The sequence below is a fragment of the Cydia pomonella genome, chromosome 22, assembly GCF_033807575.1.
Source record: "Cydia pomonella isolate Wapato2018A chromosome 22, ilCydPomo1, whole genome shotgun sequence".
Classification (NCBI taxonomy): Eukaryota; Metazoa; Arthropoda; class Insecta; order Lepidoptera; family Tortricidae; genus Cydia; species Cydia pomonella.
The window spans coordinates 1,831,289-1,851,560 of record NC_084724.1 but is presented as its reverse complement, the minus strand read 5'-3'; the positions used below and the strand labels follow the sequence as shown (position 1 = coordinate 1,851,560).

General features: G+C 39.3%; 1 protein-coding gene across 3 annotated transcripts in view; it reads right to left on the bottom strand.

The window, feature by feature from the left end:
- The window catches only part of LOC133530434 (uncharacterized), a 56,729-nt gene extending 41,813 nt beyond the window's left edge, over positions 1 to 14,916 (bottom strand). The window contains exon 1 of one of the 3 annotated variants that reach the window (XM_061868345.1): positions 14,611 to 14,916. The gene's annotated coding sequence lies outside the window, so the exon portion shown is untranslated. Of the gene's footprint in view, positions 1 to 11,721; positions 12,061 to 14,610 lie in introns of those variants that run through there. The other 2 variants (XM_061868341.1, XM_061868342.1) reach the window with 2 other exon arrangements.
- Positions 14,917 to 20,272: the final 5,356 nt, after the last annotated feature.

Here is a 20,272-nt window from a genome sequence, read left to right as displayed (position 1 = left end):
TAAACGATTTAGTATTGATAAAAGAAGATAATTTAGTCGCGCTTAATTGGAGGCGCGGACGTATAGTTCGGCTGCTGCCAGCTAAGGATGGAATCGTTCGCGTTGTTGAAGTTAAAACACAAAACGGTGTCTTATTAAGACCCGTTTCCAAACTCTGTAGGCTACCTATAGAAGATTAGGAACCAAGGAGGCCTTGGTTAGGCGGGGGGATGTTCGGGCATTGTAATCTTTTAATATGAGGGTAAGTCGTTCCGGAGCAAATTCGGGGGTAGACAAGAAACCGACTGACGTTCCCCCTCTCGGCTCGGGCGCGGCCTGCAACGCATGTCGTCTGTGCGCTATTATTACCAAAAATCGGTATTTCGGTGTTTTCGGCGAACAATCAGTTTTGTGGTGCTTTGTATTGACCTCTCAAGGACCTGGAAGTGCTAGCTAGCTGAAGAAGGCCCAGGATCTTCAAAGTCATCGGAGTGTGCTCAAGGTTAGTGACTATATCCCATATTGAATGAGTGCAATGCCTGTCCCAAAGTTTTAATATGCTAGGGAACCTAGGACCAACTGAGCTATCGAAGGGTTCATACGTGAACAATAAGTATTTATAAATACATAGAAAATACCCATGTCTCAGGAACAAATATTCATGCTCATCACACTAATAAATGCCCGTTCCAGGATTTGAACCTGGGACCATCGGCTTCATAGGCAGGGTCGCTGCCAACAAGGCCAGACCCGTTCTCATGATTAACAGACATATAAATACATAAAAAGTTAAAGCATTGATAAAGGGTCGTTGATAACTGGATGCCGAAAAACATGATATATAGATGCATATTAGCGCGAAATAATCAGTTGATCATCTCATTAGCAAACACATGGAATATAAACTGTAGATAAAGTCATGTTTTTCCAAGGCTGTATGTTTTCAGATGCAGGCAGTGGGCCAAATTTGTTGGGAACGAAGACCTGATACATCTTCTCATAGAAAAGTTACATTTATTCAAACATGTATGTGCACATAATTATGAAAATCAAGCATTTAATAAAATAAAAAAACACGACTTAAAAACTGTATTAAAATAATTCGGGTCCACATTAAGCCCGACCAGATAGTAGTCCAATTAAGAACTATCCACTATATAACATACAACTTAAATGTGGACTCGATGCTAACCTGATTTCGAGTACAAAATTTGTAGACAGGAGCCTATGTTTCAACCCTCCCCATTTTATCGATATCGATAAGAATCGTAAGCGTGTAGCGTACTACACTATTTAAATCGCTTATGTTGGTACTATGGTTCTTTGACAGTTCTTTGTCGTACATTTTGGTAATGATTTGCGAAACAAACTGATTCCACTCGCTAGTATGGAAGTCCCGTCTCTTAAAACGTAGTGATTATATGCTCTTTGACAATGACATGCAGTTGCGTCGATGTAGATCTATCATAAAACGTACATGTGACGCATGTGACAATTGTCCAGGATGAAAGAACTATCTTGACAATTAACATAAAGCAATACAATACCACAAAATGTCAACAAGAAAACAGATTTATTATAAAAATACAAATTATATACAAAGCTTCATTTTAAAACCAATGGTCGTGGGTTCTAACCCCGGCTCTTAACAATGTGCACCTTGTAACATGTACCGATTGCTTTTCAGTAAAGTAAAATATATTATCATGAGGAAGATGGAGTAGCCCCAATAAGGTATATTTTCCCCTCTGGGTTAGAAGGTCAGATAGTAGTGAGACAGGGAGATATAGTGAAGAATGCGGAAAAACAAGCATTTATTGTGTTGTTAGGCTAGTTCTTTTTTCCAAAATTTGAAAACGAACGCAACAGCATGCTCAAAGCCCCCTGTGAGTCAGAATCTGTTAAATTCAGGCTTAAGACGAAACTGGAGCTGAGCCCGTACACAAATTTGAGATTTTTAGGTAAAAGGTAAAAAATATCGCCGTCGCGCTGACGAGTGTGGCACCCCGTACTAGAGACTATCCCTTGTGTGTGTACCAACAAACCAAATTTTAGACAAATATGATACGTCTTCTTCTTCTTTGTCGTTGTACTCTTTGCAGAGCGTCGTGGTCAACTGCTGATATCAGGCGCAGATGTTGCTTGCCGTACGATTTCTCGCCATTTTTCGCGGTTGGGGGCCATTCTGGCAAATGCGTTCAGGGGACACTTCATGGCAGATTTGATTTGGTCAGTCCATCGCATAGGTGGCCTTTTGCGCGGTCTTTTTCCGTTTGCTCTACCCTGCACCACTAGACGCTCTATGGAGTCGTTGTTCCTCCTCGAGACGTGACCGAAAAAACTGAGTATGCGGGTCTTTACGAGAGTCGAAAGGCGCTGCTTGATACGGAGTTCTTTAAGCATGGAGACATTAGTCCGAAACTCGGTCCAGGATATCCCCAGCATTTTCCTCCAGCACCATATTTCTAGGGCGTCTATCGTCTTTTCCTCTGTCTTTCGGATAGTCCAGGTCTCCGCGGCGTATAAGAATATAGGAAAAACGAGGGCCCGTACAAGCCGAACCTTCGTGGTGTTTGTGACTTTCCGGTGATACGTAGCCTATACGTAAAAACTAGCCAAGACAAATCCTTTATCATTTCAGGATTTTCTACACAGCACAGAACATGGCACCCATATAGATCTCAATTCCGTTGTCGGCGAGTCAACAACGACACATATTCTTAATATTGAACTTAATTGGCTCTCATTTCACATTTATGTTTTAAATTAATTATAGGCATAGACACACCATATCCTATTGTAAGTACAAAGTTTCAGAGCAATCTAGCAAGTCATTTTAAAATGAGAGCGTAACTACATTTGTATGGAGAACCGAATTTGCTGCGGACGCACAATGTAGCATAATCGGATTAGGACCAACCTCGAAATCTCTGTAACAGTCATGAAATTTATTATGTATATAAATTAAAGGCCCCTTTTTCATGCCCAAACCATTTAACATTTGGAGACCTCGAGGAATCCGAGCCATCTTGGAAAATGTGTACCATCAACACAACAGTCAACATTAAAACTTATTAAATTCTACACAAAAAAGTCCTCGATATCTTTGCAGAACAATACATCTTGTTATAGAGAATACTTGCTGAATCTAAGTTTAACGCTTATACACTTCCAGGGGACATTCTCTTAAAAGGAAACTCGGAGGAATATGAATTCTATTTTTAACTATACATTTGTACGGGGTCTACCCCAATATTAACATTTTACTCTACTGTGACTAAACCAGAAAGAAGGGTTATGGGTGTAAGTACTGATGATTCAGTACACCCAGTAGCTAGGTATTAGGATACTGGACGGATTTTTTTTAAATGACGTATCGTTAGATTTCTCTTGCCATTCACAACCTACTTTTACTTGTTCTATTAAAGAAAAATCAATACAGCCGCCTTGAGAGGACTCCGAATATTAAATCATATTTTTTCTTCTAGCGCCTAAACTATTGAGCGGAGTACAGTAAAACAGACATCAGTAGATCCACAGTTAGTATACAAGTGCTATGCAATACAAAGTTACTAAAATTAACGGAAGAAAAAAGTTTAGGGCTAAATAATACGTCATTTAAAAAAGCGGCCAAGTGCGAGTCGGACTCGCCCATGAACGGTTCTGAATCCTCAGTACTTATACCCATAACCCTACTTTCTGGTTAAGTTGCAGTCAAGTAAAATATTGATATTGGGGTAGATTATGTACAAATGTATAGTTAAAAGTGGAATTTTTATTCTTCTAAGTTTCCTATTAAGAGAATATCCCATGAAAGGGTATAAGGGCTAAATCTGGGTTTAGCGAGTATTTTTTTTACAGCAAGATCTTTTTTTTTCGCAAAGATGTCTAAAACTATTTTATATAGAATTTTATAAGCTTGAATGTTGCCTTACACAATTATTGAATAAAGAACGTAGATTTAGAGTAAAACGCGAATTTCTCCTGGATGGTCCACATTTTCCAAGATGGCTGCGGTTCCTCGAGGTCCCCAAATGTCAAATGGTGTGGGCATGAAAAAGGGGCCTTTAAGGGGCGTATATACATACCAAATTTCATGACTGTTCAGACATTTCGAGTTTGGTCCTAATCCGACTGTGCTAATGCCACTATGTACGTAAACTGTAACTGTACTGCGGACTCAACCTTCACGTTATAATTTTTTAAGTATTAACGTTGACATAGTAACGAAAATAATAAACACGTCAATTGAAGTAAACAATATTATTATATGCAAGAAAATTTTGCAAAATAGGTACATTAATGATTAATATGTTAAACACCATTAATTATTGAATTAAAATAATGATTTTGTGTAAAAAATATGAGACCAATTATACAGCCCGATTACACGGGCTAATTATTAAAAATGATTATCATGGAAACAGTAAATATACACAGGTGAACAAAGTTATAGTAAAATAGGTGCATAATTTCAGAGCTTGCCTGGCCCACCTGTACCACCTACCATGACCACGGCCGTCTCCTACTATTATTTTTTTCTAATACCTATGCCTTTGGTCAGGGCATAATACTTGGCCATTAACCCGGCTTCTGGGGAGGTAGAGTCATCTTCTCTACCTCTCACTTAAGCAATACCCGATCGGCGCGTCCCTGTCGCGGGGGTGGGCGCCCTCCACCTTAGTAGGCCGAGGTGTGTGGGTGGCGAAGTTCGGTCGGGGACCCAGTGCTGCGGGGTATAACGCGGCCCCCTGCCCAGGGTTACGGGTGAAGACCCTAACGGCGATGTCATCGGAGAGGAAAGGCTTCGGTACGGTGTACATTGGCGGAAGGGGCAACGGATCTGGAGTACCGTAGGCGTCAGTAGGGTCCAACCTGAACAAGTCGGCAACTCCTGCAGCCGAATCAACTCTGCACGTAGTGACCAGTTTCATTCCTGTGGGTAAAGTTGATATAGGCCGAGAGGGGGTCACGGATGCTGGGCAAGTTCATGACACCAAAGTGCGTCCCAGGCGATGCAGCGTCCGTGGAGAGGAAACTTCACCTACACCTTAACAAGGTGCGGGAATCAACACGGGGAGTCGCAGTCACCGGTGATAAGTCTGCGCTAATGGGCGTTATGTGCGGGCGCCAGGGGTGTCTCCCGACGGTAGGATAGCCCATCGTGGCTAATTGACCAGTTACCGCCTGCCTAAACTGGGCAGCCCCCGGTCAATAAGGTACTGGTCCGTCCCCCAATTTTAGCTCCTTTAGGTGTGTGGAGCAGCAGATGTATTAGCATCTGTAAAGGATTGGGAAGTCTTAGCACCTGTCAATACAAGTAAGAATAACCTAAATAATACTAGATCCAGACTCAGATCAATTAACATTATGAGATTCGCAACCTGGAACGTAAGAACTATGTTACCACATTTTGGCGTTTCAGATGAAGCTGAAGACGGTACCCCAGCGCTAAGGAAAACCTCTATTATAGATAGGGAGTTGCTACGGCTTAGAGTTGATATAGCTGCGTTACAAGAGACCCGTCTTGCCGATGAGGGCAGTCTTCGTGAGAATAATTATACCTTTTTCTGGAAAGGGAAGGACACCGGCGAGAGACGTGAACATGGCGTTGGATTTGCTGTCAAGAACTCTCTTCTTAGCTGCATTGACCCTCCTACTGGTGTTTCGGAACGAATAATGGTATTAAAATTGCAGTCTACTTCTGGTTCTGTCACTGTTGTATCCGCTTATGCACCAACTTTGAAGACCGAACCTGAAATCAAGGATAACTTCTATGAGGATTTACGCTGCTGCCTCGATAATGTCCGCACTTCTGACAAGCTTTTATTACTGGGTGACTTTAATGCCAGGATTGGAAACAACGCTGTTGACTGGCCAGAATGTATGGGTCATCAGGGAGTTGGACATCTAAACGATAACGGGCAACGATTATTGGAGTTATGTGCATCTCACTCTCTGTGTATTACTAACACCTACTTTAAGAATAAACTTATCCATAAAGTGTCTTGGAAACACCCGCGCTCAGGACATTGGCACCAACTTGATCATATAATTACTCGTAGGAGGGACTTGTGTGACATCTTGAACTCTCGCACATACCATAGTGCAATCTGCGATACCGATCATTCCATGGTCATGGCTAAGACTGGTCTTTTACCTAAGAAAATTCATTCAGCCAAGACGAATTGCCGCAAGTTATACCTCAACACAAGGGCTATGCTGGATAAGGATTTGTGTGCCCAATTTTCGGTAGAAGTCCAGGATAAAGTAAGTACGGATACCATTGATGACTCTGCGTCTGCAGAAGAAGCTTGGTTGTCGATAAAGAATGTGATAACTGATGCCGCTTTACGAGTGTTTGGCAAAAAAGGCAAGGACGATGTGGATTGGTTTTCTGAGAATGAAAGCGTCTTGCGTCCACTTATTGAAAAGAAAAGAGCTTCTCATATTTGTCTTTTGAATGATCCAGAAAACCATGTAAAACAAACAGCATATAAGTCAGCAAAATCTGAACTGCAACGCATCAGTCGCCACTGTGCAAATGTGTTCTGGGTCAGCCTCTGCGAAAGAATTCAGCACTGTCGGGATATTGGAGACTTCAGAGGGATGTATCAGGGCATAAAATGTGCCACAGGGCCAACGTGTAGGAAACGTGCTGCCATAAAGGACAGCGAAGGACATCCTATCACCAATAGGTCAGACCAGTTGATAAGATGGGCACAGCACTATGCTGGCTTATATTCCGAACCTGTGAATATCAGTCCTGATGCTCTGAGTGACCTACCCCCTTTCGGAATCATGGTTGAGCTTGACAACCCTCCGTCCGGTGATGAATTTCATTCTGCAGTCTTGGGCCTAAAATTACGCAAAAGCACTGGCAGCGACAACATTCCTGCTGAGCTTGTGAAACTCGGATGCGTTTCATCTCTTCTGTATGCTCTCTTATTGCGTTGTTGGGATGAGGAAACAATTCCTCAGGAAATGAGAGATGCGAATATAGTCACGTTGTACAAGGGCAAGGGTGATAGAGGCGATTGTAATAACTACAGGGGTATATCGCTGCTGAGTATTGTTGGGAAAGCCTTTGCAAAGGTAGTACTAAAAAGGCTGGGAAAACTAGCTGCTCGTATTTACCCAGAAACTCAGTGTGGATTTCGTGCAGGTCGTTCAACAAATGATATGATATTTACCCTTCGCCAAATTCAGGAAAAATGTCGGGAGCAACGTGTCCTCTGTTCATCGCCTTCGTCGATCTTAATAAGGCCTTTGACACAGTGAGTCGTGAAGGCCTTTATGAAGTATTAAACAAAATCGGATGCCCACCAAAGCTTCTCTCCTTAATTCGTGTCTTTCATGATAATATGCGTGGTTCCGTTGTCTACGATGGCGATTCTTCGTCGACCTTCTCTGTTAACCGTGGTGTTAGGCAAGGATGTGTACTGGCACCAACGCTTTTCGGAATATTTTTCTCTGCCCTACTTATGTCTGCTTTTGGGAACTGTGATGTTGGAGTACACCTACATACCAGAGAGGACGGGAAGCTGTTTAATATCAGTCTACTGAAATCCAAAAAGAATCGTCTGGAAATACTTACCCGTGAGCTCCTGTACGCTGATGATGCTGCACTTGTCGCTAACAGTGAGGAAGATCTGCAGGAACTTGTTACAAGGTTCGAACAAGCTTGTCGTCAGTTTTCAATGAGCGTAAACACAAAGAAAACCGTTGTCATGGCGCAAGGTGTTGTTCGCCCTCCATCCATAACGCTCAACAACTCTGCTCTTCAAGTCGTGGACCTATTTTGCTACCTCGGCTCTACTACAACGTCGGCGTTATCAAATGACAAGGAACTGGAGACTCGTATTGGCAGAGCATCCACGACATTTGGAAAGCTTTACTCACGCGTATGGAGAAACGAAAAGCTGTCTATTAACACCAAAGTCCTTGTGTATCAGACCTGTGTTTTAAGTGTTCTTCTATACGCATCAGAGACCCTTACAACATATGCCAAACATGAGCGGAAACTAAATGCTTTCCATATGCGTTGCCTCAGATCCATATTGGGAGTCACTTGGAGGGACCATATGAGCAATCAAACTGTGCTATCTAAAACGCATTGTTCCTCTATAACAGCGATCCTAAAGCAAAGAAGGCTCACCTGGCTTGGCCATGTACATAGAATGGACGCTTCCAGACTCCCACGTCAAGTCATGTTGGGCCAAATCGCAAACGCTAGGAGGCCGGTTGGACGCCCTAAGCTTAGATTCAAGGACTGCTGCAAGAGGGACTTGATCTGCTTCGATATTCATCCTCACAATTGGGAATCTCAGGCTGAAATGAGGCCAGAGTGGCGTCGAGATCTCAAAACGGGTGTAGACAAGCATGATAAGGACTGGTTAGAGAACCTTAGGCAGAAAAGACTCCGCGCTGCTAGACCTCCTCCCTTGGACTCTCGTCATGTTTGTGATTGCTGTGGCAGAAGATGCCGCTCTGGTATTGGACTCTTCAGTCATCGCAGACGTTGCAATCAACCTCCCCGCAACACCTGATTTTACCCGACGCTGCAACAATCATCTGCTATAGATGTGGTGGCCAATATATATACTAGCGAATAGTATTCCATGTTCTTGATCCAGAATTTAAACCCTTAACTACATATTTGTGGCACTTGGGGTTGAATTTGAAACTCTAGGGCACTAGCGTGGCTCTATGAGAGCGCCTTATATAGGCTTCTGGTGACCAGAGGATCAGCATTGTTAACCAGCGCGGAAATGCACCCAGCCTTCTGGATACCCTACCGAGCGACCAGAATATAGGGCAAATATTTTATGTATACGTTTTTGACTTAAGTGTTTTTATTATGTTTTATATTTAAACTTACAGATGTCGAACTACCAGCAAAGTTTTTGAAGAGGTGTAGTTTTTATGTTTCCTGGTACCAAACTGATACAGGAAATTGGAACATCAGTAAATAATCTACACCGAAGACAATGAAATATAGTCACATAATACTTTAATGTTTTATTTTATTAAAGAAATCGGTAAAAAAATGTGTTAACTGAAAAAGATAAATTTTATTTTATTTGTAGTTGAATAACAAAATATGTATTTAATCTCCTTTTAACATAGGAATTCTCTTTGTGTAGGTACATATAAATAATAGGTACTTAGGTCTTGGTAAGTAATATAGACAGTACAGTAGGTCTTATCTTAATAATTTGAGATCTCATACATGCGTTCCGATATATCTGATGGCGACTGTACATACAATGGGGTCGCGTATACGAGTAAAAAGAGCATTAAAATAGTTGTTGATAGACCAAGTGAGCGAGCTACTATGGTACCTATCTTTATATCAATTTTATGCATTATGTAATAGCGCAATACAGAATTTTTTTTTGACAAATATAGTATTATTTTTATAGTATTAAAGGTTATTCATGAACCATCTCGTAATTTAAAAAAAAACGGACTTTATCTCTAAATCATATGCCTTATATTTACAGATGTGTTAGGTTACAACTTGGTTCGTGAACGTGGTTTAGAAGCAACTTGAGACTGGGTGCGGAGTAAATTGCATCAATTTTTTTTACAATTTTGAGCGTTTATAGGAGAATATATGGAGCGAGCATTATTCGACGTGTAGGTGTGGGTTCAACAAAAAGATCGCATGTCAATAGTTCTTTATTGTCGTTAAAATTCAATTAATAATCGCCTTTATCGACCATCAACTGTGTGGTCACTTTTTAATTGATTGACGTTGTCAGGTACAGTTTCACTACTCGCCGCCGCATTGTTCATAGCGCATTACTTATCCTATCGAATACAAGATGTCGCTGATTCCTGTAAACTTATGTTTAAAAAAAAAAGACGCTTTACTCTATGCCATATATTGTAGGAAAGGAAGGGTATTCCCTGTCGTACGTCAAAAAATCCAAGATGGTGCCCAAGCCCATGGACAAAAAAGTCTAGCAATAAAATCAACACTTGTCAAAATTTGACATTAGCAATCCACATTCAGGTGACAATCAAATCATACCGAACCACTTCGAGTTCAGAGCCATTTCAAACTATATAGTAGTAATAAACAAAGTTGATTTTTGTTTGATTATTTTTTCTATGAATGAGTTTTGATTGTTCCAAATGATAATATCCACAGTTGATAGAATCAACACTTGATACAATCAACATGCGATAGAATCAAGTGTTGATTTGATGTGGACGCGAAATTTGACAGTTGTGCATCTCGAATAAGGCCCCAGTAGAGGAGTAGGAAAAAGAAGTTAAGACATCGAAGATATATTATAAGAGTGTTACTTTTCATTATCAGCTCCGATCGTTCTCGACGCTATACAGTTTAGTTTAGTATGAAAATTTTAGTTGTAATGAAATTCCTCAATATGGCGGCTCAGCTTCGCTCAGGTTTATCCTAATTTAGATCGATTAGCTTATTAGTTAGCAAAACAGTATGGCTGAGTAGTAAATTGACCAATCCAGCTGTCATTTTATTAGGTATCGCGGCTATAAAAACTGAGTTAAGGAAAAACATATTTGTTTGTATAATAATAAAAGTTCTCTCAATTTAGGTAAATTCGCGGCACCAAATGATCGTAGTTGGCTCCGTTCCAAGCGCGAGCTCGAATGCCGGACCGTCTAGTCATCGTGCGACTCTTAAATCTACTGTTATAGGTTTACTGTGATCAAGGTTATTATCAATGTCATGTGTTAGTTAAACAATTCTTGATTTGAAGCTGTAGGTCCATGATGAGTGTTGTAGGTACAGCCGGCATTAAGTTATGTTGGTTATATTTAAATACGATTCTTACATTTTAGCCCATGGTTGACGGAGATAATGCTTTCTGGCATCAAGTCCGCCGTTTGTACTGTCATTTATTATGCAATAATGTTTAAATAAATAAATAAACACAGTTCTATTTAGTTTCTCAGAATCGCGACTGACATTGGCATTCCATACAACTCGCGACGAATCTGCATCTCCGTCTCAGTTGGAATTAGGTTAATTTGCAAAAACGGCTGCGTATATTTTCGAGAATTTAAGTGTCGAAATAAATGAAAGAACAGAAAGTTATAGCTTAACTATAAGAGGGTAGACCCATGCCATCATTGCCAAATGAATTACGAATACTGCCGTGGTAAATGGCTAAATGGTTACTGGATAAATGTTTTATAGCGTTAAGGCTTACTTAGATTATAAGATTTATAAGGAACCGATGACATTGTGATATATTTAATTGTAATAGTTGATTTCGAAATTGTAGGTATTTTATTGACCTTTTTATTATTATTATTTTAATGTAATTATTTGTAAGCTTGCTTGCATGCTGAATACAAGGATACCTTTTATTATTCTTAAAAATAAAGACTTCTGAATTATGAATTAGAATCCCGGTAATGGCATTTATTTGTGTGATGAACAGAGATATTTGTTCCTGTGTCATGGGTATTTTCTATGTATATAAGTATGTATTTATCTATATACGTATGTATATCGACGCCTAGCTATGCTTATTTTGGGGCTAGGTCGATCTGTGTGAAATTGTCCCCTAGTATTTATTTATTTATTTATTTTATATTTAGCCTTCGCTTCACAAGCGATTTTGGAATTAATTTCGTATCAAGCAGAAACATCTGCAAGCAATTGTATTAAAGTTGTGAAATTAATCAATAAAAAGTAGAAAAAATCAATTTCCCTAGTTAGGCGACATTCATACATACTCGTACCAACTGTGTCCTGGCCGGTTTCGACCACGATGTTGTAGTACTGATTAATGAGAGCGACGTTCGTGAGCTCTCAGGTGGCTGACATAACCGATTTTGAGCAGCAAACTCGCGAAATTGGATCAGGTTCAAAGCATGGACAAACTATGGGCTAATAGCGGGGGAATCATCTGAGTTGATTCGGTAAGGAGGTAGACCCATATTTTTCTACCATAGGGACGGCCTGGGGTCGCCACAAGACTTCGAAAATTGTATAATATACTTGGAAATTTCGAGTCCATGTGGCCGAGCGGTTCAGGCATCTGTCGCGTAAACGGAGGACCCTGGTTCGATTCCAGCCCTGGGCACTGGAGGCCTTGGTAATGTTTTTCTTTGTATATGATATTTATTTCGTTTATAGTTTAAATAGTGTGTCTACTTGCAAAAAAATACAGATTAAAATATTTTCATAAGAAATAATTTTACATGTTCTTAGCGGTATATTATTGTTAATATTAACTAAATACAAAGTAATACATTCGAAATACATGAAGCAAACTGTCACCTACCATAAAGTTAGCAAAGGAAACTTTACTGAGCGTAAACAGAAGTTTATCTAACTAACCATTAAAGTTCCAAACAAACATTTCTCCCGGAAACGTGCATGCAGCACTAGAGCAGTAACTAATAATATTTTAAAAATTGCTAGATCCACACACTAGCGTATCTTGAGCGTCGGCAATGTCGGCATCTAGTCGGCGCTATGGAAAATGGCGTCGCTGCGCAGTTGCGCCAACGTTGCGCCGAGCAGCAGCCATAGAGTTGACTAGACGCCGACGCTCGGGTGACGCTACTGTGGGGTAGAGGGTGGGGTTTGGTTTTGTTATTGCCATCATATGATCACTTAAATTATAAAAAACTGATAGGTACCATATACATATAGAGAAGCGTAAAATCTAAAACAAAAAAAATCCCCAAAACTCTCGAAGATTTTGCCTAGATCACACCGTTAGGTACAGTGGCGAGTCAGTCAGTAGTTGCAGAAGGCATAAAATGGTCAAATACGGCGTTGCCTGAACAACAGATTTCCTTTTGCAGAATTAATCTTTGTGTTCCTAAGATTGTAATTAGCAAACCAACAATGTAATACAATATTGCAAATTTGGCGTTGAAACTCTAGGTCCATGGGGTCCCAGCGCGCACAAGTTTTTTGGAGAAATCGCGAAACGTCTGGTTGACGTAACCGGTGACCGAAGAGCTGGCGGCTTCCTCGCACAACGTATCAGTATTGCGATACAACGAGGAAATGCCGCCAGCATCCTTGGTACAATGCCTCAAGGGCCTATTTTAGATATAAGCTAGTTATAGTATTCATCTGTATATATCCATTATGTATATTGTTATTGTCAATAAATAGAAATACGATTTTAAAACACTGAGGTTATATTTCTAATCTAAAAAAACAGGATATAATAGCTGATATGATACAATAAGGCCAAGCAACGAGAAGGTATAGAGGGAAATGCTTGGAACACAATTTTTGACTCCGTAACTATGTTTGGACTAGTTAGGAGGTGAACAGTCTTCTTCTTGACTTATTGTCCTATGTCCCCTAGATAGGGCAGAGGGCGTCTACAGTGCGCCGCCATCTGGATCGGTCTTGAGCTTCGTGCTTGAGTTCGCTCCAAGTCTTCCCAATAGCCTTCGCCTCTGCAATTATAGTCCGGCGCCAGGTCTGCTTTGGACGGCAACGTTACGTCTTGCAAGACACAGAACAGTGAACACATCAAAAGTTTAGCCTGCCTAGCCCTAGCCCGGGCTTTAGCCCTTAAATCGGAGGAAGAGGGGTGTTTGAAGGTCTCATTTTTCGGTATGTCAGTTATATACCCCGGCTCATGGGCTACAGCCGGGGAATTTTAATTAATGAATGTTTGTTAACAACTCTATGTTAGTAACAATATGATATAAATATATACCTATGTTAGTGAAAAGTATGGTGCTAATTGGATCGTACATGCATAGACATAATGATGATGAAATGGATATTCCAATGTATGTACTTCCTTTGTTGTTTTATTTTTTTTAGTTTATTTGTATGACATTTAGAATTTATTCTAGAAACATTCTAGTCTAGTATTTTTTATACAATTGTTTTTTTTGTTAGACGATATTTTGTGAAATTCTTAGTATTAAAATAATAAAATAATAATTTAGCCTATATACGTCCCACTGCTGGGCACAGGCCTCCTCTCATGCGCGAGAGGGCTCGGGCTATAGTCCCCACGCTAGCCCAATGCGGATTGGGGACTTCACATACACCTTTGAATTTCTTAAATTTAAATTTAATTATAAATTAAATTTATTAAATTGGTATTAAATTTGATTTATGAATTATATTCATTAGTATTATATATGGAATAATATTTACATCTATAAATTGCTCTGATAATTAGCTTAAGATAATAATATGTAGGTAATACTGTCTTACTATTCATAAGTGCTTGTTGCTAGGCCTACATGAATAAAGTATATTTGAACTGAACTCAACTGAACATCCAATGAGTGATAAGAGGGCTATCCACCCTATTCGCTAACACCAGGAGTGCGTTGGTGCTGCCCCGCACACGGTCCCACAATTTTCGCAGCACTGCGTGGAAGCCGTCAGTGCGCCACTTAGTGAACATTCCCGACGCGCTGCAGCGCCAGGGCAGCCCCATCAAACCCCTGAAGCCGTTGTTATACTGGACACGCAGAACACTAAAGGATTTTTTGGTGTAGTTGCTTCACCGGCTCCATATGTTTACCTCCTAACTCGTCCAAACAAAGACATAAAGTCAGAAATTGTCCTCCAAGCATTTCCCTCTATAACTTTGTTTGATCATTGATTGCCTGGCTAATTTGGTACCATCATACCTGATGATGGAGACAGATAGTGGAACTCTTCGGTGGCTACTGGACACCTCAAAATTGGTGCGTACGGTTCGTTTTGACGAGTACGACACTTCAATGTATAAATAATAAAATTTTCAGTAATGTATTTTAGTATCTGATATTCAAAAACAAGGTAAAAATTCACAATTTAGCACGCGTGCTCTAATTCACACAGTTCCACGGTCACAAGTTATTTTAGAACGTGTGCGTGTGCGCCGAGTCGCGTTCGCGTTGATACTGAGAGACTTCGTAAAAAAATGCGATACTTGACAATGTAGGTGGCCGATTGTGTTTTAATAATTTTGTATGTTTTTTTTATCAAAGAGGACATATCCCATAAAGTTATAAAGTGTACAAGTCGATAATATTACTATAATTTAGTAAAACGGGTTTTACACAGTACAGCAGTGGCAGCATGGTTCCATTTTTAGGGTTCCGTAGCCAAATGGCATAAAACGGAACCCTTATAGTTTCGCCATGTCCGTCTGTCTGTCTGTCTGTCTGTCTGTCTGTCTGTCTGTCTGTCTGTCTGTCTGTCCGAGGCTTTGCTCCGTGGTCGTTAGTGCTAGAAAGCTGAAATTTGGCATGGATATATAAATCAATAAAGCCGACAAAGTCGTACAATAAAATCTAAAAAAATATTTTTTTTTAGGGTACCTCCCCTACACGTAAAGTGGGGGTGAATTTTTTTTTTCGCTTCAACCCTAGAGTGTGGGGTATCGTTGGAAAGGTCTTTCAAAACTAATAGGAGTTTTCAATAAACATTTTTTGATAAAGTGAATACATTCGGAGATAAACGCTCTGAAAGAAAAAAATAATGTGTCCCCCCCCTCTAACTTTTGAACCATAGGTCCAAAAAATATGAAAAAAATCGTGAAAGTAGAGCTTAAGAAAGACATTAAATGAAAACTATAGCGGACATGATCAGTTTAGCTGTTTTTGAGTTATCGCAAAAAGTTTTCCCTTCATAGTAAAAAGACTTATTTTAATTAGGTACTGATTATGCAAATTTGCCTATTTGTTTAACTCAGGTGAAAGGTACCGTTTCATCCCTTGGTTAACAATTTACTATACTTTAAGCTCCAGTTTAGCTTATTGTGACGGAAGAGTAGCTACGGAACCCTACACTGAGCGTGGCCCGACATGCTCTTGGCCGGTTATTATCACTTGCCACTATGCCCGTCACTTTGGCACTTACATACTTGTTAGAACGTGACAGGCAGGTGACAAGTGATAAAGAGCCGACCATCTTAGCCCTACAGTTTTAGATACAGTACAGTTTTGTCTGATAATCTTCTGCGGGGACAACGCCGTCCTCAAAACGTCGGAGGTAATATAAAAAAACAACTATACGCGATTAAGTAGAATATGTCAGTGTCAGGTCAGTGCGAGTAAGCCTTAGTAAGCCTTACTGGCGGCAAGCGGCAACACAAAACTTGGAGCAAATGTTATGATAATTAACATAATTGTAAGATATGTAGAATTGTATTTATAACAATTTTGCTGTTTAGGAAATGTTGAGGGTACGTCTGCGGGAGATATATCTGCAAGCGATACTATTTTGTTTACGTCTGCGGGAGATACATCTGCAAGCGATACTATTTTTTTTACGTCTGCTGGAGATGCATCTGCAAGCGATACTATTTTTTTACGTCTACGGGAGACATATGCAAGCGATACTAATTTTGTTTACATCTGCGGGAGATACATTTGCAAGCTATACTATTTTTTTTACGTCTGCTGGAGATGCATCTGCAAGCGATACTATTTTTTTTACGTCTGCTGGAGATACATCTGCAAACGATACTCCTTCTTCTACCTAGCGATATCCCGGCCTTTGCCAGGTTCCGCTTTCCTGCTTGCTTTCCTTCCCTTTGCGCGATTCTGGGCGTCCTCTCGTGTGAGGTCGTTTACGCTCATATCCGCTTTCACGACATCGAGCCATCGCTTTTTAGGGTTCCGTAGCCAAAAGGTCAAACGGGACCCTATTACTGAGACTTCGCTGTCCGTCCGTCCGTCTGTCCGTCCGTCTGTCACCAGGCTGTATCTCATGAACCGTGATAGCTAGACAGATGAAATTTTCACAGATGATGTATTTCTGTTGCCGCTCTAACAACAAATACTAAAAACAGAATAAAATAAATATTTAAGGGGGGCTCCCGTACAACAAACATAATTTTTTTGCCGTTTTTATAAATAATGGTACGGAACCCTTCGTGCGCAAGTCCGACTCGCACTTGCCCGGTTTTTATTTGGTTTGCCGTGGGGTCAGGGGCCGTAAAGGGCTACGTAGTCAGCTGGTCTGCGCCAAACGTGGCTGAACCACCGGAGGCGGCATTCTTAGAGCTTCTCCGCTACGTCACGGACAGCGCAAACGATACTATTTTTTTGTTATTTAAAGGAATAATATACAATTTCACCGCTTTCGGCAGGCTGCTGGTAAGACTCGGTGGTTTAGTTCGATAAGAGCGATTGGACCGGTGTTCCAAAACGTTGCAAGTTTTTCATACTGAAAATGCGAATATGAGAACGGGTGACGAAGTTATTTTAGTGTGTTTTATACTTTGTAACTATTTTTAAACTAATTACGCAGCTCTATTTATTTTGAATTTTAAATATCCATCGAAATAAGGTCGTATTAAAATGAGACGAAACCATTTCAAATGGTTAACACAGAATCGGCCTCTAAATCGTCTATTTTCGCAACGACATATATTAGTTTTGCTATGAAAATGGACTGTCTGATCTAGTGTTTGGAAATATTCGCCTTGATTTTTTCTAGCTTTTATTCAGTTTCGTTTTCAGGTGGTTTTCAGTGTCTGTTTGGGTTTAAGAGGAAAGGAGATGGCGACTTCTCCATACAAACGTAGTCCCCATTTTCCTCTCTGGATATTGGCATAATGGACAATATTTTTACATTATTTGATGTATATTACCCATAGCTATTCCACTTCGTTTGTAGTTTTTAGGGTTCCGTAGTCAACTAGGAACCCTTATAGTTTCGCCATGTCCGTCTGTCTGTCTGTCTGTCTGTCTGTCTGTCCGAGGCTTTGCTCCGTGGTCGTTAGTGCTAGAAAGCTGAAATTCGGCATGGATATATAAATCAATAAAGCCGACAAAGTCGTACAATAAAATCAAAATTTTTTTTTAGGGTACCGCCCCTACCTTAAGTGTGGTTTCGCTTCAACCCTAGAGTGTGGGGTATCGTTGGAAAGGTCTTTCAAAACTAATAGGGGTTTTTAAGAATCAGTTTTTGACAAAGTGAATATGTTCGGAGATAATCGCTCCGAAAGAAAAAAAAAATGTGTCCCCCCCCCCTCTAACTTTTGAACCATAGGTCCAAAAAATATGAAAAAAATCGTGGAAGTAGAGCTTAAGAAAGATATTAAATGAAAACTGAAAAATGATTATGCAAATTTGCCTATTTGTTTAACTCGGGTGAAAGGTACCGTTTCATCCCTTGGTTAACAATTTACTATACTTTAAGCTCCAGTTTAGCTTATTGTGACGGAAGAGTAACTACGGAACCCTACACTGAGCGTGGCCCGACATGCTCTTGGCCGATTATTCTATTATTTGATTACTACAAGAATTAGGAGCGTAAAACAAATTCCATACAAATTTTAATGCAAACTCTTATTATAATCATTAATAATTTTAAAAATTCGGAAAAAGCATAGCTTTGGTTGATATACATAAATCAAATTGTCGGCCCGATTCTAAGAATGATTAAGACATGTTTAGATCTTGGGAATATCTTTAAAAGATCGATAACTAAACGACATGTCAAAATTGACGTTTATTTCGATTCCGCTGTGATTCCAATAACATCAAAGTGACAAAGACGAAACCATAAAGCTCGCATTGTCAAAAAGTTTACAAGCACTAACTTCACGAACTCTACACCTTAGTCAAAATAGGTGGCTTGGCCGTTTCGTTACATGAACTATTGTAGGAATAAATTAATAGTGAATACATTTTTCACTATACGCCCATGTGACGGCAGCGAAAAAAGTTTGTAGTTTAAATATAAGTTTTTAATAACTTCGACTTTTAGTTACCTTCTGTATGTATATTTCAGATACACAATTGAAAAGTTATCGAGTACGTGTTTATACATTTTTATAAGACTTGAGCTTATTTTTTGAGTTTTGACTTACAATTGCCCTGCCTATGAAGCCGATGGTCCCGAGTTCAAATCCTGGTAAGGGCATTTATTCGTGTGATGAGCATCGATATTTGTTCCTGAGTCATGGGTGTTTTCTATGTATTTAAGTATTTATAAATATTTATATATTATATAATTATATCGTTGTCTATGTACCCTCAACACAAGCCTTATTGAGCTTACTGTGGGACTCAATTTGTGTAATAAAGTCCTATAATATTTATTTATTTAATTCAAAAAAGATTACGAGTATCTTTTGAAATGCTGTGGCAAAGTTATAAGTAGAAGATTTATTTAACTTAAATAAAAAATGTATAATAAAACCAGCCGTTGTCAAAATTTTTAATACAGTAGGGGGCTTAAATATTTAAATATACTAAAGTGACATTCAACATTTCTTAAATCATTTATTTACATAACGTTGTAACACGAAAAGTATATTTAAATCCACCAAACGATTAAAAACTATGAATATCAATGACATTTCGAATATCGATCGTCCGAGATAGCACTTGCGTTTAGTAGCAAATGTATAATTTAAAACAAGTGAACGTTAATTAATATGTAAATAGGCCCTAAGCCCAGTGTATACGCTCGCAAGGGTCTTATCAGATAAAAATAAATCTTTGTATTTTCGTTGGTACCTAGTTTCGGGTACCCTAAAAATAATAGCTAACCTATCAAAAATTATGGAGCACCCAACTGATATAAAATATTGATAAAACAGCACTGGTCGACAGCGCTGCAGGTGATAAAGTCTGTGGAATTGGTGAACGAGATACTCATACTTACCCTAATCAGCGAGAAGAAATTCTAAGTAAAAATATAAATTATAAAGAAAACAAATTCATGAAATAATTTCAAATGTCAACACTTTATAGTCTTCATCAGCAAATCCACACATAATAATATATTATGTTTTAGATATTATTGTCTTTTAATTTTATAACAATATTGTTAAAAGCCTACCCTAAAACGAAAGTTGAATAAAAGAGAAAAAAAATGTATCTACTCTTCGGATTTTTAAAATTTTTGAAGAACAGATATAATGAGAAAAAATCTGAGTAAAAAATCCTTTGAATAAATTCGATCTTCGGTTTTCTGAAGTGATTGGTATAGAGATAGGTTAAGTCCCGGGTATGGACATAAAATAGTTTTTATCCCGGAAATTATCCTTGAAGGGAGTGTAATAATAAATAAATATTGGACATTCTTACGCAAATGCACTAAGCTCACAGTAAGCTCAAGAAGGCTCGTGTTGTGGGTACTTAGACAACAATAAATATAATATATACATACTTAAATACATAGAAAACACACATGACTCAGGAACATTTTTTTTATGTACTACGGAAGTGGTTCATAGACCAGCAGGGGTATTATAGATGGCTTTATCCAAGTGATAAAATTTCCGTCACTTTTTTACACGGCGGAATTGACAGTGACGGACATCGTTTTATCACGCTGTCATGTAGA